Below are 10,740 nucleotides of genomic sequence, written 5' to 3'. Positions count from 1 at the left end.
TAAATACGGTGGAGATTTATGTTTGGTCATCTATTTGCTTGTTTAATTTTTTTTGGGGCGGGGAATCAATAAAAATTTTTGAAAAAAAGAAGAAGAGGCTTGTTTATCAACTTAGAAACAGGAGGTGCTTTTTTACAGGATTTTTCGGAGCTAGCAGACCTAACCAGAAGAGTCCCCGACCAGAAGGAGGAGGAGTATCAGGAAGAGTGGATTAAATTTAATGATTACTTAGTTAAATATGTTGAGTTAAATTAACTGAAAACAGCTTGCAGATACTTAATTGGCTTAGGGTTTTATTTATGTTAAGTGACGAATTAATATGTTTAATTTCTTAATGTGAAGATCTAAGGATGTTAATGTTTAAGTTAAATCTTAGAAGAACTGTGATTTGGAAAACCGTTAAAAGGACATGCAATGAAATTCAACCGAGGGGAAGCGAGGAAGTCACTTAACAATGTTAATAAGTGTAATTTTCAACAAGGCTATGATTTATGTTTATTTGTCTTATGTGTTTGTTTATAATATTGTCAAAACCAATAAAAAATTTGAGGGGAAAAAATAGAAACAGGAGGTGCTTTTTTAAAAAAATGAAATAAAACAAAAAGTTATTGGGGAAACCTCCGGTAATAAAGTTCGCCTTCGCCTTTCAAGAGTTTCCCGCCAAGATCTAAGAAGAGGCGGCGGGAGAAAAAGAAGGCGAGCGCGCAAAGCCCAGAGGCCGCCGGCGCGGCCGGCCGCTCCCCTCCGCCGCCCTCCCGCCTCAGGCCGAGGGGAGCCCGGCGGCGAGCGTGCGCCACGCCGGCCGAAGCGCTGCGGAGCGGGAGGGAGGGGAGCGAGGCGAGGCGAGGCGGGGAAGCGCTCCGGCCCCCGGCCCGCGTGACGTCACGAAACTTTCCCCTCCGCCGCGGAGGCTCCGCGCTTGAAGCCAAGGAGGCTGGCCGCCTGCCGCTGAGGCGCTTTCCCTTGCCGCGCGTGCGCCTCCTCCACTTCGCCGGCTGCGCTCCCCTCTCCCCGTCTCCATCTCTCTCTCTCTCTCGTTCGGGCGAAGTTTCGTGGCGTCGAGCCTCCGCCGCGCTCCCTCCAGAGAAAGAAAGAGCCAGCCAGGAGCAGCGGCGACGCGCCGCGGCTCCTGAGGGGGAGGAGAACTCGCCGGAACTCTGCGGAGTTTGTGCGGATGGAGAGGCGAACTTGAGAGGACGCGCTGGGATTCCTTTTTATCCGCGAGAGGACGACGACGACGACGAGCTTCGGAGGGGGTGGGTTCTTCTTCGACTTTGCTTTTGCTTGGAGACGAGAGCCGCTGCCCGGCAGCGGCTGGCTTCCCTTTGGCGGAGAGGGAAGCCTGTGGAACGCCGCGCGGCGGCCTCTCGGAGACGCTGGCTGAGGAGAAGAAGGCGCTTGGCGGGAAGACCAGGCGGCGGCGGCGGCGGCGTTGGCGTTCCCCCCCCCTCACACCGCCAGCCCCCTCCCCGTCTCCCCTGAAACTTTTGGGAAGGGCGAGTTGGAGAGAGCCGAGAGAAAGCGCCCCTTCCCTCGGCTCTCAGCGGAGTCCCGCTGGGCTGTGGAACTTCTCCAGCCGCCACCTTCCCCGCCCTCCCCCCGCCGCACACTCCCGCTGGCTTTTGCAGCATTTTTTCTGTCCTGAGGAAACAGACCGCTTGGGGGGGGGGGGCGGGTAGGGAAGGCGACGCCTTATTGGGCCGGCGGAAACCCAAAAGTTCCCCTTGCGCTTTGGCTCCGCTCTCCAACTCCTAGGCAGTGGCGTAGCGTGGGGGGTGCAGGGGGGGCCCGGCCGCACCGGGCGCAACATCTGGGGGTTAGGGTTAGGGGGCGCAAATCCATGGGTTAGGGGGTGCAAATTACTTGCCTTGCCCCGGGTGCTGACAACCCACGCTACGCCACTGCTCCTAGGGTCCCACTCCCCCCCCCAATAGAAAATACTTGAACCCCACCCCCTCCCATCCCAAGTTGATGGGCATTGCTCTCAGAATCGTGCACCGAGTCACGTGATCGGTTGTGCGGGGCGGGGCTTACCTGCCCCCCCCTCTCCCGCCCCAATATTGTATTCGAGTTGTTGCCCGGTTCCTCCATCTCTGCAGCGAGTTGGTTGGGGTTTTTTTTTTGCAGCGAGATCTCCGCTCCTGTGTAAAGGTTGCGATCCTTGGCTTTGCTTCGAAGTGGGACTTCTGTGTGAACCCTTCCCCCCCCCCCCACCGCCTTCGGATGTAAAGGGGGTGACCCGTGTGCTTGGAGGCTGAACTCGGTCCCGCCACCGACTTTTGCTGGGTACTCTGCTTAAGCGCTTTGTGGATCGCGCTTTGCTCGGGTGGAGCTGCGCCTCTGCCCGGCCGCTTGCAAAACGCGCGGCGGCTTTCCCTGCCTGTTTGTTTATAAGAGAGGTCTGCGGGGTAGGTAGTAATTATCTAAGGCTGCAGTTGTGGGTATATATATATATATATATAAATACTTGTGCCGCAGGCTGCGATCCAGGGATAGAGTGAGTATCAGCAAGTGCCAATCAGGTGGATTCTCCCCACCCCCCCGCCGGGGAGGGATCTGCTTGGGAACGAGGCTTTGGAGGGGTTAGAAAAGGAAACTGGTGTAGCACGCAATGCTTATGGAAAGAGACCCGAAGGCAGGAAGATGCTTCCAAGTACAGGAAGTATTCGCTGTTTTTGGTGCAAACTGTTTGCCTCATGCATGTTTCTGACGATCGAGGGTGATCTGATATGATTCAGGCTGCGGATCTGTAGCCACTTGCCCCTTTAAGTTCGGTAAAACTTCACATGCAGGGTTGCAGTATTGACATGTGTAGCTTGCGGGTCCCCTTTTTGATGGTATAGTGTGGGAAGAACTGGCATTATGCTCTGTTGACCAGAATGCATTTTTAAAATCCTTTATTGTCTTACAGGGGAAGATGTGGGGTGTGTCTGTGTGCGCGCACCTCCTCAATCTGCATTTTTTTTTATGTTGCACATACAGTAGCAATCCTAGGCAAGCTTACTGATGAATAATAACCTCTAAATTCGGCAAATCTTTCTAGTAAGTGTGTTTATGATTGTAGCCTAAAGGCTACTGTCAAAAATAACAACAAATGAGCACATTTGAAAGCGAAATGTGAAGGGAAAAAAGGTTTCTTGAATTCTGAAGATACGAAAGGGTTACGATGAGTGGTTTGAGAATTAGAGAAAAGGATATTTGCTTTTTGTTGTCCCACAGTGACCATCTTCTGCTGGCTCAGCCAATGTGCTCAGTGTCTTGAGAACAAAACTGACACCACTGCTGGGACTAATGAACACAGGGATAGTTTTGCAAAGTCAACCTTCTGTGGATATACAGACAAAAGCACCACATGTGACTTAATTCCATAAGACACAGGACTTGTGGGGGGATGGGGCGTCCGCATTAGTTTCTCATTTGAGAAGTGCTGCAGTAACAAACCTAGGGCTGCCATATGTCCTGATTTTCTAGGACATGCCCTGGAATTTGCCACTGGAAATGGGGTCCTGGAAATCAGGCAAATGTCCTGGAAAACCGGCAAGGGGGGTTAAATCGTGCCAAAAGTGCCTTTTTTAAAAAGTTCCCAAACTCAATAATTCTTGTAGCTTTTACTAAAAAAAGCAGCAACTTTGTTCCGTCTCCCCCCCAAAACCCCACAACTCTGTCCTGATTTTCACTTTCGAAGATATGGCAACCTTAAACAAACCTTGAGCTCTGGGTTCCAGAGTTGTAGAAGAGGGGCAAAGTTAAAACATTGAAGAATTAAGCTTCTGTGACATTTCTTCAACTCACTCAATAGCATATATTTCCTAATGTCACTCCAGCTTGATCTAGTGATAAATGAACATACAAAAGTCAATGCAAAACTCATTTTCATGCAAGGGATGAAAGTCGGTCAGAACAAAGAAGGTTAATTGCAGTCTTGAAAGTTTTGACATTCATTAAGCTTTCCTCTGCCTAAATGTTAAAACAGGAGAAGGATGGGAAAACATCTATATTCATAACGATCTCTTTGTCTTTTATCGTTTTCCCCCCTTCTGTTGCTCTAATAGAAATTTGAAACTTTTGTCTCAATGTGATGCCCTTAAAGAGAGCAATATTGCCTTGCTGTCATGAAGAAACGGTCCCTGTAGCTCACCCTACTGTTCCCAACAAAGGTAGCTCATTGCCTCTGAGAAGTTCACAAATGAGACAAGCAGCCACTGTTGCTTGTGCCACACGTATCTCATAACTGGAGGAAACTTCCTTTGAGTACAGAACTCTGTTTCTAGCAGTCGTTCCAGTGAGTGCACTATACTGAAATAACCAAGAAGTTAGCAAATCGTAGGAGTAGCTGATGTGTCTTTAGTTTGCACTATGGAGAAAACTGGTATTTAACATACATATGTTTCAGCAGGCTTTTAATAATTAGAAGTGTTTTAACAATGATCTATCTGATGCTTTTGCAACTTCTCTGTGAAAGGCGAAGCTTGGTGATGGTGTCAACCTTTTTTTTATAACACCCGTTTTATTTACATGTTTGCAAGCTGAACGAGAGATAGTGGGTAGGCATCCTGCTCTGCTGGGGCTTAGGGCCTGCAGCAAAAGTGGTAATAATTCCTGGGCCTCTTCCAGTACACATAAAAGCAGATCAGGACCTAGGGCAGCTCCCTGTGGACCCTGCTGGCCAGATAGGGAAGATGTATCAGCCATTGGAGACTTGAGCAGTAAGCCATCTTCAAAGGGCCTGCGGCATATTCTGCAATTGCATGCTCATCTGTGGTGGTGGAGCAACAGATGCTTCAGGAGGCTCATCCTCAGACGTTGAAGACAATAGGATTACCACACCCTCAAGCCAAGGCAGTGTAGAAGGAGGTGCTGAGAGCTCTCCCTTGAATCGAGGTTCCTGTTGAATCAGTTTGAATCAGAGTCTTCCACAGACTGAAACTGGGGCCCTGAGACAGTAGACAGGCACCCAGATAGTACCAGGTACAGTGGTACCTCAGGTTAAGTACTTAATTCGTTCCGGAGGTCCATTCTTAACCTGAAACTGTTCTTAACCTGAAGCACCACCTTAGCTAATGGGTCCTCGCGCTGCCGCCATGCAATTTCTGTTCTCATCCTGAAGCAAAGTTCTTAACCCGAGGTATTATTTCTGGGTTAGCGGAGTCAGTAACCTGAAGCATATGTAACCTGAAGTGTATGTAACCCGAGGTACTACTGTATTAAAGAAGCAGTCAGTAGATTTTTGTTTAAGATGTGTTTCTTTCGTTGGTGACATTCCACCTACCTAATCTATTTGTAGCCCTCATCCAAGCACGGGGGGCGGGGTGGGGTATGCTCTAGCTAGCAGCAGCCAGGCACTGAGGCCATTGAAGAAAAACCCTTCATTATCAGCCAGACAAGAGATTTTTTTTTGGGGGGGGGGGAGGATATTCCCTGTCTTGAGCGCCATGACATAATGCTCTATTTTAAAGAAGAAAGTAGAGATGGTAGGTGGTTCTGCATGAATATAGCGCTGCACATCATATTGCCATTGGCAAGCAGCATGGCCCAATCGTTTCATTGGGTTGTGGCTGTCAGAGACTGCCTCTAGGTCCCGGCTCACAAAGGACCAACGCTAGCCGGTAGAACGGTATAAAGTCTTTATTGAAGTATAGTTTCCATTTCCAAATCTTAGCGTGCGTCTCTACGTCTATTCCCTAGATCGGCGAAGTCCCATCTGAATCTCCGCCTCCTGTACACCAGTTCAAGACCCTAGCCTTGCTCCACCTTTTGCGTCTCTCCTTTCGCCTCTGGGTCCTACCACCCCCCGGGGTTCCTTCCTTCCTGGATGCCTCGGATGCGGACCCTTCGGATTCCTCCCCCTCCCTTCGGCGGGCTTTAGGACCTGGCTCCCTTTCCGGGCTGCTCATTGCGCCTCCCTCTGTTACATTTGAACTTGGCGCGCGCGCGCTGTCTCCGACCCTCCTCCCTACCGTTTCCTCGCTCTCCGACGCAGGCGTGGCTGCTGCCGGAGAGCTGCCTGTCGCTGGTGCCTGGAACTCCTCCCCCCTGCTGCTCTCTGGTGGCGTAGCTGGTCCGGATTTCCAGCTGCTGCTCTCCGGTGGGGTAGCTGGTCCGGATCTCCAGCTGCTGCTCTCTGAATCCCCTCTGGTCCCTCCTTCCTGAGGTGCCCCTCTTGGCAACCCCCCAGCTCTGCCCACGGGAGCCCCTTTCTGTGAATCCTCCGATTCGCTGGAGAGACTTAGGGACCTTGGTCGGCTCTCGTCGCTAACTTCTCCCTCCGATTCCTCTCCATCCGTCCCTTCTGCTCCTGAACCCCTGACATCCATCCCCCCCTCGAAGCCCCCCCTTCCCCCCTCCCCTCCTTCCGGTGTGGGTTCTGGGTGCTCCGTCGTGGCGGGGGTGAGTGCCGGATACAGTTCTTCCCCCGTGTCGTACATCACATCGGGCAGGTCTGGCTCGTCCTCCGTGCGCTCGTCGACGTCGATCTCCTCTGCTTCCATCTCCCTGCCTTCGTGTTCAAATCCCACGTCCTCCCCCAACACGTCCATGTCCATCTCTCCCCCGTTCCCCTCTGAGGGTGATGCCTGCCAGGGACCCCCCAGCCACTTCCTGCGCCACTGCTCCTCTGGTTGAGTATCCCACCAATAGGAGCGGTCTGAGGCAGAACCCGAGGTTGAACCCTCCGGAGAGCGTATGTGTGGTGCCGTCTCCTCGTCCGAGTCGAACCCCTGGAACGTGCTGCCTGAAAGTGTGGGTGTGAAGAGCCAGTCGTCGAAATACTCGGCTGGCATGGGCCTGTGTGGGAAAATGGCATGGAACTCTTCCTTGAGAAGGGGCTCGTCCAAGGCATAGCCCGGCACCCAACTGTTGGCGCTGGCCGGGGTATCCTCTCTGGCAAGAAGGTATTCTACTCCCTCTTCCCCCCATCTCGAGTCTAAAATCTCTGTGGCTTCGTTGATGCGCTCCCCTCTTGGCGACCCCCCTTCCCTGGGTCCTTCTCTGGGCGGATCTGGTGCTGTGCCTGGCTCCTGAAATCTATGCGGTGCTTTGTAGGGCGTGAGCACCGATCTATGGAACACCGGATGCATTCTGGAACCCTCCGGAAGCGCTAACCGGAAGGCCACTGGATTGACCTGTGCCTGGACTTGGTAAGGCCCTAGCTGCTTATGCCCTAGCTTCTTCTTGGCCAACGATTTGGTCGGCACTGCTTGCGCTGCTAACCAGACCCAATCTCCCACCTGTATGTCTTCCCCTACTCTCCTGTGTCTGTCAGCCTGCCGTTTGTATGCGTGCTTGGCCAGTTCCAACTGCCTCCTAAGCTGTTCGTGGACTTCCTGCAACTCTGACGCTAAGTCTTCCGCTGCCTGCGGCTCCCCCTCCCCCACTCTCTCTAAACCTGGGAAGGTTCTGGGATGCCTCCCGTTGTTGGCGAAGAACGGCGTCACCCCCGTCGACACGTGCTTCGTATTGTTGTAAGCGAACTCTGCGAGGGGCAGGTAGTCCACCCACGTGTTAGGCTGCTGATTGGCGTAGCATCTCAGGTACTGCTGCATGATGGCGTTGACCCTCTCCGCTTGTCCGTTGGTCTGCGGGTGTCTCGCCGACGCTAGATTGATCTTGACGTTCAGGATGCCCATCAACTTTTGCCAGAAGTTCGAGATGAACTGCCGCCCCCGGTCGGATAGAATAGATCGTGGCAGACCGTGGACCTTAAACACGTGGTCTATGAACAGCCTGGCGGTCTGTTCTGCCGTGGCCACCTTCGCACACGGGATGAAGTGTGCCATCTTGGTAAACATGTCCACCACCACAAGCACTGCCGTCTTTCCCCTCGAACTGGGCAGATCCGTGACAAAGTCCAGGGCCACCCGTTCCCACGGCTCAGACGGCGTCTGCAACGGTTCCAGCAATCCCGCCGGCGGTTTGTGCACTGACTTGGCTCTTTGGCAGGTGTCGCATCTCGAGACGTAATCCGCTACTTCCCCCCGCATCTTGGGCCACCAAAAGTCTCTGGTCACTAGTTCTACAGTCTTTTCTCTGCCAAAGTGCCCGGCAGTGGGGGCGTCGTGTAGCTGCTGCAGCACCCTCGCGCGGAGGTCATTCCCCGGCACGTAGAGTGCTCCCTTGCGGATGAGCAACCCGTCTCTGATCTGGAACTCGTCGTCCTTCACCGTGCCCTTGTGCACCTCCTCCATCTTGGCTTGCGCGAAGGGGTCCTCCTGCAACGCTCGACGTACGGCGTCCAGATCCACGGTCGCCGAAGCGCAAGCCCACGCTTCCGGTGCGAAAATGTGCTTGGCTGCCGACGGTGCCTCCTCCTCGAGGTATTGCGGCTTTCTGGACAAGGCATCCGCCATGATGTTGTTGTCACCCGGGATGTACTCTATCCTGAAGTCGAAGTCCGCGAAGAACTCTGCCCATCTAATGTGCCTCTGATTCAGGAACCTCGCCGTGCGCCAGTACTCTAGATTCTTGTGGTCCGTGCGGACCTGCACTGTGTGTCTGGCTCCGATAAGGAAGTGCCGCCACGCCTTGAACGCTGCATGGATGGCTAGCAACTCCCTGTCCCAGATGGTGTAATTCTGCTCCGACTTGCTGAGCTTCCTTGAGTAGAAGGCGCACGGCCTCCAGTCCCCCTGCTGGTCTTGTTGCAACAGTACAGCTCCCACGGCTCTGTCTGAGGCGTCTGTCTCCACCCTCATTGGTCTGCTGGGATTCACATGCAGCAGCTGCTCCTCGGACGCGAAGAGACGCTTGAGTTTCTGAAAGGACTGCTCCGCTTCCTCCGTCCAGAGAAACTTCTTCTTCTTGGAGCTGAGCGTGTCGGTGATGGCCGCCGTTTGCATAGCGAACCCCTTGATGAACTTGCGATAAAAGTTGGCAAAGCCGACAAACCGCTGGACTTCCTTCCGATTGCGCGGGCTTTTCCAGTCCAATACTGAGCGAACCTTGGCGCTGTCCATGGCGAGCCCCTTGTCCGACAGTTTATAGCCCAGGAAATCCACCTCCGTCACGTCGAACTGGCACTTCTCCAGCTTGGCGTACAGCCTGTGCTCCTTTAGTCTCTGCAGAACTTCCCTGACATCCCTCTCGTGCGCCTCTCGCGACTCAGAAAATATCAGGATGTCGTCCAGGAAGCATACGCACTTCTTGTAAAGGAGTCCCGCCAACACGTGATGCATAAAGGCTTGAAAACAGTGAGAGCCATTTTGTAATCCGAAGGGCATAACTCTGTATTCGTAGGTGCCCAGTGGTGTGAACATGGCCGTCTTCCACTCGTCGCCCTCCCGCACACGAATCAGGTTGTACGCGCCTCGCAGATCCAACTTGGTGAAAACGCGTCCTTTCCTTACCGTCGCGAGCAGGTCGTCTATTTTGGGCATGGGGAAGGACGAGGGCTTGGTTTTCGAGTTCAAAATTCGAAAGTCCACTACAAGCCTCTTCTGGGGCGTGTCTCGCTTCTTCACAAAGAATACTGGGCTGCCCCCTACAGCTTTCGACTCCCGGATGAACCCGCGCTTCAAATTGTGGTCTATGAACTCCCTAAGTTCCTGCAGTTCATCCTCAGACATGGAATACAGTTTCCCTGTTGGCAGCGTCGCCCCCGGCAGGAGATCAATCTTGCAGTCATAGGGTCTGTGGGGGGGTAGCTTGTCCGCTTCCTTCTCGCAGAACACCTCCAAAAATTCAGAATACTTGAGAGGTACTGCTTGCAGCGTGCCCAAATGTAACTGTGGGTCATCCTCCTCCCCTTCTGGTCTAGGCAGAATGCAGTGTTCCGCACAGTAGGAGGAGCCAAAAGTCAGTTGGCGTTGGTACCATGCCAATGCTGGGCTGTGCCTGTGTAGCCAACTCATTCCCAGAACTACTGGCGTGTCCGACAATTGGGTGACGTTGAAGCTGATTACTTCTCGGTGATTCCCAATTTGCATCACCATAGGTGGTGTCTGCTGTACCACCTGCCCCCCTAGCAGTTCCCTGCCATCCACTGTGACAACGTTCAGGGGCAGTGTGGCTGGCAGTAGCGCTATGTTGTGTTGTTGAAGGAATTCCAGTGCTATAAAGTCCGCATTACTGCCAGAGTCAATCGTAATCGGCACTTCTAAAGTGAGACCACTGGGCAGCTGGAGCGATGCGGTGAGCTGCACCACTGGTTTGGGCGGGAGGGGATCCGTGGGCTTCAAAATCTCTGGGGACTTCTTTACTGACTCGCCTGGCTGGCCCCCAGTGCTTCTGTTTCCAGCCAGACTCCTTCGTTTCCCTGCTGTGGTTCACTTTGCTGAGTTGCTCCCATTACTGTCATTGAAGCTGCAGTGTGCTTGTGGAGCCTCTGGGGACACTCTTTCGCCATGTGCTTAGGACTTTCACAGATGTAACACTTCCTGTTCCCTCTAGGCTGCTTTGTTTTGACTGCTCCCGGTGTTAAGGCTCTGGTGGCTGATTGAGCTCTAGCACCGCCGATCTCCATTGGCTCCTCCCCCCCTGCTTGCGGAGGCGTTGATTGCGCACGCGCGACATCCCTGGGCAAGAGGGAGGGCGCTCTGGCTGGTGTGCGTCCCCAACGCCCTTCTTCTCTGTCCCATGGGCGGTCCTCCAGCCTCACCCCCACTGCGAGCGATCTGTCCACCACTTCCTGGGTGCTTTTGGGTCTCTCCCCCCGCGCTATCTCATCCTTGATTTGGGGGTTCAATCCTTCCCAATAAAGATCTCTAACGGGGGGGGAATCCTTGTCCCACCCCAAGGCATTGACCA

General features: G+C 53.4%; 1 protein-coding gene across 6 annotated transcripts in view; it reads left to right on the top strand.

Moving 5' to 3' along the window:
• The first annotated feature begins 878 nt into the window (after positions 1-878).
• GULP1 (GULP PTB domain containing engulfment adaptor 1) overlaps positions 879-10,740 on the top strand; it is a 189,514-nt gene continuing 179,652 nt past the window's right edge. For 5 of the 6 annotated variants that reach the window (XM_083571555.1, XM_083571553.1, XM_083571552.1 and 2 more), the window contains exon 1: positions 879-1,256. The gene's annotated coding sequence lies outside the window, so the exon portion shown is untranslated. The remainder of the gene's footprint in view (positions 1,257-10,740) is intronic. The other variant, XM_083571551.1, reaches the window with a different exon arrangement.

The sequence above is a fragment of the Podarcis filfolensis genome (genome assembly GCF_964270895.1).
Source record: "Podarcis filfolensis genome assembly, chromosome: 1".
NCBI classification, from domain to species: Eukaryota; Metazoa; Chordata; class Lepidosauria; order Squamata; family Lacertidae; genus Podarcis; species Podarcis filfolensis.
This window is presented reverse-complemented; position numbering and strand designations above follow the sequence as displayed.